The sequence below is a fragment of the Cupressus sempervirens genome, chromosome 4 (assembly GCF_028749045.1).
Source record: "Cupressus sempervirens isolate cs-2001-9-10 chromosome 4, ASM2874904v1, whole genome shotgun sequence".
Lineage (NCBI taxonomy): Eukaryota > Viridiplantae > Streptophyta > Pinopsida > Cupressales > Cupressaceae > Cupressus > Cupressus sempervirens.
This window is the reverse complement of record NC_143121.1, coordinates 29,576,959-29,587,736: the sequence shown is the minus strand read 5'-3', so window position 1 is coordinate 29,587,736 and position 10,778 is coordinate 29,576,959. Positions and strand designations below refer to the sequence as shown.

Sequence of the window (10,778 nt, the reverse complement as noted above, 5' to 3'; positions counted from 1 at the left end):
CCTTCTACATTGCCTGAAACCAAGACAAATAAAACAAATGAATCCAATATATAGATTTAATCCAAATCTTATAAGAATACTTTCATTATTGTAAGCTGAAATATATGAATGGAACCATCCTTGGGAAAAACCTGCACATAAAAAATGCCTCACACAAGATGACCCTCCATAAATCATATATTTTATTCCCAATTTTTTTCATTTAAGTCACTAAGGAATTATATTATAGAGGAAATTACACTTATCATCAGCATTTAAAGCATATTTATATGTTTTGACTGATATAAAAATGCATTAAAGGGATCATCGAGTAATGGAAAGAAGAAATGAAAGCAAGATGAGAAGAGGATAAATTTGTGTGAGGAAAGGTGGTAGAGCTATACTATCAAGAAACATATAGATAATGAGGCTTGATGCCATGGAGAGGAAGATGGGGTTGAAGTAACAAAAGGATGAACAACTTGAAAATGAGCTAGTTCAAGATAGGTATGGTTCAAGATTTGTATAGTTCAAGTGCATTGGGGTTATATATTTGCAAGTGCATTGGGGTTATATATTTGGTTTGAAGTTTGTGTTGGGAAGGTTTGGATCCTTTCATATGTCAATGTTATGCCACAATCACAATAGGACATTCAAATCAAATTGTGATGGAAATGGTGAAGCTTCTGTTGGGAGATTGTTCATAAAACCTTTGAAATCAACAAATGAGTTTGATCCATCTGATCCTATTTAGAAGTTGTTATGATGATATTTAGTTGAGGTTTATTTGAGTTCCAAGTTGGTAAGGGATTTGGGAAGAATCTATGGGACCATATATTGTTGTTTAGTTTTGATAGGTTTAGTTTGAGCTTTACTTGGTTTTGAGAACCCTTTCACATTCTCTACTTAACAAGGCCAACCACATGTAGGTGGAAGCTCACTTGGCCTTTCCCACCCCCACATAATCACTCTAAATTCCCCATTAACAAATAAGTTAATATTTCATTCATTCATTTTAGAAGTATATCATTTAATTATTATAATCACATAACATTAATTAGCATGACACTTAATTAGTTAATACTTTTAAACATTCATCAATAATTTGTGAGCACATCAATCATTATATTCACATAAAATTCATTAACATGACATATAATTCATTAATACCTATAAACATTCATCAATAATTCATGAACACATCAATCATTATAATTACACAACAATATTCAATAGCATGACATAAAATTCATTAATAAGCAACAATCATAAAAATTCATTAGCACCTTCATCATCAAACAAGGTTTCCAAAATTCATTTTGTTGGTAAACAGATTGTTCTTCTTCTTATTCTTCTTTTAATTTGCCCAATTTGTAATGAAGAACAACTTTACACAACAGTTGGGAAACTGTTTCTGAGAATAACTAGTTTCCCTCTGAATTAATGTACAGCTCCCTGATTGTATTTAATCTTCAATGAATATGTTTTCTTACTGATCATCAGATTATCTCTTACAGTTTTAACTAAATTTCTTGTAGACACAAATAATTCAGGCAAGGATAAAGTGGATAACCTATAACCCCCAATGGAATGTTGATCACAAATTATCATAAAGTCTATCTTGTAACCTTAACCTATCTAATCTAATAATGCATATCCTACTAGTGAGAATGGAAGTAGAATCATATATAGACAACAAATAGAATTGCTTATACTACAACTACTAACATGAAATGGAATTCAAGTAGGAATCACAACTCCATATATAATTGTACTTTCCGTTCATATGCATCTAAATAACAGAGTGAATAGGAGAAGAATTATACATGAAAGGTAAATGGAATTACTTTCACTATAATTACCAACATGAAGTGGAATCCAAAAAGCAATTACAGCTTCACATACAACTATTCTGTCTATTCACATGCAAATGAAAACTATGGGTACAACAAATATGAAAACCCAACAAAGAAAATAGAATCACTTATGCTACCCTTACAAGTATTTTGACTCTCTACATGCAATGGAATAAAATATCTAAACTAAAATGCCCCCCCTTCCCTACTCCAGCTCTTTGTCTGTACATAGCAAAAGAAGAACTCGAACAGTAAAGAATTGACACCAAGTATGATTGTCTCTGCAACCTCTCCTCATGCCAACCATTTTGCCGACCCCTGCATTTACTTTTCCAATATTATATATAGAGATTACAACATACAACCTTCATGAGAATGCCAAGTGTTTCAAATTCTAGAATTTGAAAAGATTGGAGACTAATACTATTGAAATTACAAACAAAAGGAGCCAAAAATGACTTTGTCTCTTCATCTGACCTTGCAAATTGACACCTCCCCATGGCTTTGGAAGAGAATTCACCATATTCATCAGATGCTTTGTGTTTCCTATTAATGCATGGCTATCAAAATCAACATCTACCTTACCACCAGTCCTCCTATTAACTTCCTCCACATCTTGTTTATATTTGCCAAGTTGGGTTTCTACTTCTTCAACAACTTTTGGAAAAGGGGCAGAGGAATTTGCCACCCGGAAACTATCAGAATCATCTAACTCGTATGATTTTTTTTTCCCTTTCCATCTCCCTGGACAGTTACCCTATTGAGCTTCATGCCCAACACATCATGAACCAGTGGCTTGTAACTCCAGTCATGCTGCACGACAGCAGAGAGTTCAAAATTTCTGTCAAAAATGCGTAAAAGTGGCCTTTGGAATGAGCTGTTGCTGATCAAGTTCCCTTTCCTAAATAGATTGTTTCTAGAAATAAGGTGGTCTCGTAGGCGAGAATCAATTTTGGATGCAACCATCTCAACAGGTCCTCCCCTTGCACGTCGGATGATAGGCACCACACCTAGTGTGGCCAACATAGAGAACACACCATTCACCATACCCTCTACCACACCCTCTATGTCATGTCCCCTTTTCAAATAATTAAAATAAAATAATCTTTGTTAAGGCAGGCAGGCCCAAGAAAGTGAAATTTCGGAAAAAAGGGGTTAATCTTTGGAAACCGTTGGACTAATAAATGAAAATTATTATTAAAATATGTTTCATTAACCTCTCTTGGATGTGAGTTACAGTTATGCCCTCTTTTAAGGGGTTTTGGAGGCATTTTGGGCTCATTCCAGAACTTGATTTTGCTCATTCTTTGTTATTCTTCAGAGGCTGCCAAACCTGTGGAGAAGGAGACCCAAGAACGGGAGTTTGCAGGTTTCCAGGGAGACCCAAGAACGGGAGTTTGCAGGTTTCCAGGAAGGCTAAGGACGGGAGTTTGAAGCCATTCCATGTGCATGCTCATACAGAGTTTGCCTTTGTGCTGAACAGTGCAGATTTGTGAGTTTCCGGGTGTATTTTTGTCAGAGTTTGGTGTTTCCGGTTGAGTATTTCATATCAGTTTTGGTTGCTGCTGTATTTTATACTTTAAGCTGTTAAAATAGATCTGAATATATATATTGGGACGTGATTAAACTTCTGAGATAGATTATTAGTGTTCTTGTGGTGTTTCCGGACATATTTTGTGCTATTTCGGGAGCCCGATGAGCATAGTTTTGGTCCTACATTTTCGAGCTGTTGTGTAAATGCTATACGGATCTGGAAATATCAATTTGTGGGCTGTTATGCTGCTGAAAGTTCTGTAAAAATTTCCATTTTCAGATTCATTAATAATTTGTGAAGTTGTGAAGCTTTTAGCACTATTTTCAACATACCCGATTTGGGGTTTCTTAAGAATTTTGGTGGATCTTTGGGATATTAGTTGTTTGATCTTAAAGGTCTGATTAAAGGTTGGAAATATCATGTAAAATCAGAAAAGGGACATTTCAGTGGTATCAGAGCCATGATCTTGCCAGCCTGAGGGTTTGTAGAAGTTGCAGGTCAGTTTTGACAACTACCCAGATCTTGCATGTTAGTTTTGACAACTACCCAGATCTTGCATGTCAGTTTTGATAACTACCCAAATCTTGCATGTCAAAATTTATGGTTGCATTCTACTTCTAATCATATGCATGTTAGTTCTTGGTGAATTTGGTGATTGCATGTTGCTTCTAATCAGTTGCATGTCAAAATTTATGGTTGCATGCAACTAAGTGAAAGAGAAAAAAGATATTTGCAGCGAGAAAAGAATAAAGAAATTTTGATCAAACCTCCAGTTGAAAGTAAAAGTACAAAATCCAAGGAAGGGAAAAGTATGGCTGATCCAGATAAGATGGAAAAGAAATTCTTCCAAGACATCCAAAATACTCAGAAGCAAACAGTGGATAGTTTGGCAAAAACTAGAGAGGCTTTGCGAATATTGACAGAAAAACTACAAGGAGTTGCATCTATTAATGAGAAAGGGAGCACTTCAGAGGAGCCAAGAAATCTGAAATCCACACCATCTAAATCAACCAAAACTATTTTCTTGCCTGCAGATGAGCCACCAGTACCAAATCCAGCCATTAATCCTATGGAAGAGGTTACAGGTAACTTGATTACATTAAGAGCTACTTATAATGGCTTAGATGATGACTTTCGTAGTTCAGTTCCTTTTAGAGAATATGTGGATATGATGAACACTTTGATGCCCAAGAAAGAGTACAGAAGGGAGCATGACATAAGTGGAAGAGAGCTCAAAAATAAAATAAGCAAGTTTATAGCACCTACTTTTGATGGAACAAATAAAATTTCAACTAGAGCATGGCTACAAAAATTACAGACCTTCTTCACACTTAACCCCATGAAGGAGAGTGATGTTGTTCAAATTGCAAGTCTACACTTGGAAGATGCAGCCTATGATTGGTGGTATCATGGAATGACTACTCAAGGTCATGATCAGGTAACTACATTTGATGATTTTAGTCAAAGAGTGATAGATAGATTTGACCTCAAGGATGATGATTATGAGGATGTTGTTGTGCATGATGGTGAGATACCTGGTGTAGATGAGAAGACATTGAGCATTCATGACTTTTTTGAGAGAGAGTACCAGGCACAGTTAGATGCTTCGTCACATGAGGTTGAGGCTAGTAGTACTTCACATGATTTATCCCGCCAGCTGAAGGTGTGTGAAGACAGTATTGTCACTACATTATCTCATCATGAAAGGTATGTGGAGTTAGTTGGTATTGGTCATATTACTCAAGTCAGGATTTTGCTTGAGTTACCAGCTAATTCTAGTTTACGGATATGGACTCGAGATTGTTATATTGGCATTTGGGATTCAGTTGACTGGAGATCTTTAACACTTTTTGGTAACAGTGTTTGTTTGGGTGCTATCATGGATTTGATTAGCAGATTACATGGTGTTGTCTTTTCTTGTGTCAGTATCTTGTCTGATGTTGGTATTAGTTTTTATACACCAATGTTGGGCTTTGTTCATATATCCAGTCGGCCATACTTGTTGGAATGTGTTGATGATATTTCATATTTGGCAGTGTGTATAGATGAGTCCTAGGATCACATTGGCATTGATGACATCCAGAAGGATGCAATGGGCAGTTTTGAAGACTTAGTTTCCTTGGGTATAGAGGAGTTGGACAGCAATGCTAATGTTTTTGATACTCCGTATGTTGATATGAGCTTTAGATTTGATTCACAGGATATGGATGGTAATACTCTAGAGACTAGTAACTTTGAGGACACTCCTTCAGATAGTGCATCAGAGGAGGTTTGTAGGAGACAGTCAAGCCAGTGCCATCATGTGTCTAATCAGTTGAGAGTTAGTGACCAAGACATTTCTATCACTTGCCAACATTTTGATGCTTCTCGTCAGTTGTTAGCAGTTTATGGATGGGGTTCTCCTACTAGTGATGAGCAGGGAGGAAGTTATCTTTCCTTGACAGAGATCCACTCTTTATGGGAGGCTATTCGGATTTTGAGACAGAATTATATGCAGTTGGTAGCCGACAGAGATTATCTTATGGAGTGGGGCAGTACAACATGTGATGCATTGTTGGCCAAGGAAGATGAGGTGAGTGATCTTACTGAGCAGCTTGAGGTGACTTCTGAGATTCTTGAGAGTACACAATTGGCTCTCAAGGAGTCACAGTTTCATTTGGCTAAGGTGACCATGGAGTTAGAGCAACTACAGTCTTTACCTGATTCTATACAGTCACAAGCTATGGTGTTTGGTGATCCGAGGATGTCCATGGCCGAGATTGTTAGAGACAGTGGAGATGGGGATGCATCCATCCTTGATACTAACATGGGCATATCAGGTTCATTCCCACTAGAGTCAGGTCCAATTGAGTTGGGTGCTGTAGCAGATTTTTGTGGTGTGCCTGACATGGTGGTGACCTCTAGTACTAATGGCACGAAGACTAGAGATGTTGTATCAAAGACCATGTGTGATGTTGGTCAGCTGATAGTTGGCATGGTTCCTACTAGTAATACTACTCCCTTCGCAATGTCTTCAGAGGTAGTAGTCAGTTCCAACTTGGTTAATGATCGATTGCAGTTAGTTACATCTGGATTGCAGTCTAAGCCACTAACTAAGATTGGTGCATTCTATCGGCATTACACTGTGAGGTATGCTCATCTATCTACCTTTGATGACCATGTTGATGAGATGATGGTACAGAGATGTACTTTGGTTCCTAGTGCTTATCATCAGTTATGGGATAGTTTGATGCCTCGGGATGAGATTTGTGATGGGCATGACATGGTGATAGGTCCTGCAATTGACAGGTTGATAATACATGACTTAGAGCAGGATTTTTGGAGTGATGCTTTAGCAGGTGTTGTTATTGATTCTACTCCTTTGGCTATGACATCTCTTGACTTAGCTGGTGATCAGTGGGTTGTATCACTTCTTCATGGTGAGCTATTGACTGAGGTTGGTTTTTTTTATCAACATTATATTACAGGGTATGTACATCAGTTAGAATTTGATCCCTGTGCTGAGGAGTTGATGGCAGACAAATTTGGTTTGGATTCCATTTCTTACTCGTTATCTTGTAATGTCTTTTCACCATCAGCAGTGTATGGGAGTTATGGTTATGAGATAGTGGCCGATGATTTGCAGAGTTGTGTTGACTGTAGGAGTTGTACAGTATGTGGATTCTCCATACTTGGTACAGTTTCATTCGAGAGCATTCACCATTGTTGCAGAGTTGGATTGTGCATTCCGTATAGGCCAGTGGGATGCGTTGATGGTATTTACTGTGTTGGTAGTTTGATTTGTCCACTTTGCTTGGGTTCTGATGTTCTAAGAGTTTGTGCCTCATGGGTTTTTGACTGTGGTAGTGGTGATTTTGGATTTTGGTTGAGCTATAATTGTCAGTTTGATTATGGATTCATCTTGGTCATATTGCAGAGGATATTGCAAGAGCCTGTGTTAATTGGTAGTAGTATAGTTCATGACTACATTTGGGATCCAGGTGGATTGATTGGTTTATTGTTCAGCCATTGCTTGAGGACAAGCAATGTTTGGGAAGGGAGGACTTGTCATGTCCCCTTTTCAAATAATTAAAATAAAATAATCTTTGTTAAGGCAGGCAGGCCCAAGAAAGTGAAATTTCGGAAAAAGGGGGTTAATCTTTGGAAACCGTTGGACTAATAAATGAAAATTATTATTAAAATATGTTTCATTAACCTCTCTTGGACGTGAGTTACAGTTATGCCCTCTTTTAAGGGGTTTTGGAGGCATTTTGGGCTCATTCCAGAACTTGATTTTGCTCATTCTTTGTTATTCTTCAGAGGCTGCCAAACCTGTGGAGAAGGAGACCCAAGAACGGGAGTTTGCAGGTTTCCAGGGAGACCCAAGAATGGGAGTTTGCAGGTTTCCAGGAAGGCTAAGGACGGGAGTTTGAAGCCATTCCATGTGCATGCTCATACAGAGTTTGCCTTTGTGCTGAACAGTGCAGATTTGTGAGTTTCCGGGTGTATTTTTGTAAGAGTTTGGTGTTTCCGGTTGAGTATTTCATATCAGTTTTGGTTGCTGCTGTATTTTATACTTTAAGCTGTTAAAATAGATCTGAATATATATATTGGGACGTGATTAAACTTCTGAGATAGATTATTAGTGTTCTTGTGGTGTTTTCGGACATATTTTGTGCTATTTCGGGAGCCCGATGAGCATAGTTTTGGTCCTACATTTTCGAGCTGTTGTGTAAATGCTATACGGATCTGGAAATATCAATTTGTGGGCTGTTATGCTGCTGAAAGTTCTGTAAAAATTTCCATTTTCAGATTCATTAATAATTTGTGAAGTTGTGAAGCTTTTAGCACTATTTTCAACATACCCGATTTGGGGTTTCTTAAGAATTTTGGTGGATCTTTGGGATATTAGTTGTTTGATCTTAAAGGTCTGATTAAAGGTTGGAAATATCATGTAAAATCAGAAAAGGGACATTTCACTCTATGCCAATTTCCTATGCCTTTGGATCATTTAATTGTACATAGCTAGAATTGTGACCAAGAGAGAACATCCCATTTTCAAGACAAATGAAGTTGACATACTGATCATATACCCTGACAATTCTATTGACATAGTCCGATCTAAGAATACCAACAACAAGTTGCTCCAATAATGGACACAACACTGATAATGAAAAATTCAGGTAAAAATGTCATAAACATCACGATATGTATCCATAATTATTCTTTCTATGTTTGATGTTTTCGCCTCCACAAAATAAACTGCTGGAACATCAGGAATTCTCTGCCTTTCTTTGTCTATTGTGAAATATAAAGTAATGCCATGCTTTCGGAGGTTCTTGACATGAATAAGTGGCGAAAGGATATCATGGCAGAAGTTGTCAAGGATAAGCACTTTATAGACTTCTTTATCTGCGGTGTCTCCACTCCTCACACCCTCATTTAGGTTCAGCATCCGCACTATGCACTGTGTTTGCTTTTGTCGAAGGGGGAGTGCCATGCTTTCTCATTTGCATTCCACTAGTCTTTCACACTTAAGATCTCATCAAGAAGTTTGATTCGGGCTTTTCTAGCTTCAATTGCAGCTAGTGCTTTTAGTGGACTGCTTTTGTGGGAAGGAGGAAGAAATATGGCCTAGTTTATGACAATTATGGCATGTCTATCTCTTTTTCTTCCTTGAAGTAGACTTAGCATTACCATCAAATTCTTAATCTCTTTTTGGTACAACAATAAGCTACTATATGATCAATCTACAAGTGTTTAGTGGATTTCTAGGAGGAACCCAGAGACAAAACTTCATGAAGAATGCATTAAGCCCTACTGTCGGGAAAACAATGATCAAGCCAAACACTTGGAGAAAATACCAAGGACCTGATAGAGGTTACCACTCATTCTTCTCCCAATTTTTAGATTTATGGTCTTCATCTCATGTCTTTAAATGATCACTGGTTATGGAATGAACCCACCATATACTTTGAGACGCTAATTCCATTTGCTTTATCTTCAAAGGAGGCTAGTCACAATTTGATCTTTACTTATCCCAAATTCTGCTACTATCATCATTCAAAGAAATGCAATGCTATTGACATTAAGATAAATAACATGTCCTTCTTTAGTGACTACTTTAATCAATTTTCACTAAGAAGTTCTTAGAGAATTGAATTTAAATAATAAACTTCTTTCCAAAGTACCATAATGGAACCTTGCTCCAAAAAGACTTTAAATGATCTTAAATGCAATCCAATCCATGACTGTCTACACTTTGCTTCTAAAAATTAAATCAACCAAAAAATACTATGTTGACACATATTTGATGTTAAGATAAACAATGTGTACTTCTCAAGGAAACATCCTTTCATATCTTATGCTTGTGAATAGTATCATCATATGAGAATGCAACTGTAAAGCCATCCATACTTTTAATTTCTCATTCTTCAATCTTTTAGGACAATGTCTAATGATCCTTTTATCCTGCAGATTTTTTTTTTTTTTTTAAAACAAAGTCTTTACTGTAATTTGTGCTTCTCTATTATCAATGCATTCATTTAGTATAAGAGAGGCCTCAGCAATTGAATGCACACACTATCACATGGAATAAAATCTGAATCTTTCAATGTCAATTCTATCAATGTGTCATTCATATGAAGACTTTTCATCTGAGACTTTCTGAATACCTGGAAACTATAATTCCCAATCATTCTTCTACTGAAAAGATCATCAATTGAAGAATCATAATCTTTTTCGGGTTGGGACCTACAACTTATCCAAACTGAGGACATAATGAGACTTTTAAAAACATCCCACCTGACATGAAGCAAGAAGGCAATGAAAGAGAAAACCATGCAAAGATTTCCTATCCTAGAGGGGACCAAGACCTAGACATAATTAGACTTGACAAGACCACATGCCTTCGATATTGCCAAAAAATAAAATAAAATGGGTGACTTAAAGTTAGGCAACACATTTCTTCTTTTATTTTTTCTTTTTTAGAAGATAAGGGCTAATAGGCACATCATGACTATGTTCAATATCCTATGGCCTTTGTGGTTCTGATCTTACAACATGAGGCTCCCTCTTCTTTTGTCTAGGACAAGGCTCATGTGTCTCTGCAATAAGAAATAAATGGGTTTAATTCTAAACATTTTTTTTCATTACTCTAAAGAACATAACATGGATTATTCTTTAATTGATAGTGCCACATCATTTACAATCACATTTTGTTTGTCCCCAACCTCAACATGCTCAACACTAACATCACACTTTGCATACTCAAAACTTATTACAAAAAGGTTACACCAATTGCAATTTAAGATGTTAAAATTTATTAATAATTACATGATTAATTTTCAATAGAAATTGAATATGTACCTATATCATTGTGATTCACATAGAAGTCTTCATCATGTATAAGATCTGTGCCTTCATCATCA

The 10,778-nt window shown here is 36.7% G+C and overlaps 1 pseudogene; it reads right to left on the bottom strand.

Annotated features, from left to right (window-relative positions):
- Positions 1 to 2,040: 2,040 nt before the first annotated feature.
- Positions 2,041 to 8,848, bottom strand: LOC149559792 (SEC1 family transport protein SLY1 pseudogene; annotated as a pseudogene).
- Between the last annotated feature and the right edge of the window lie 1,930 nt (positions 8,849 to 10,778).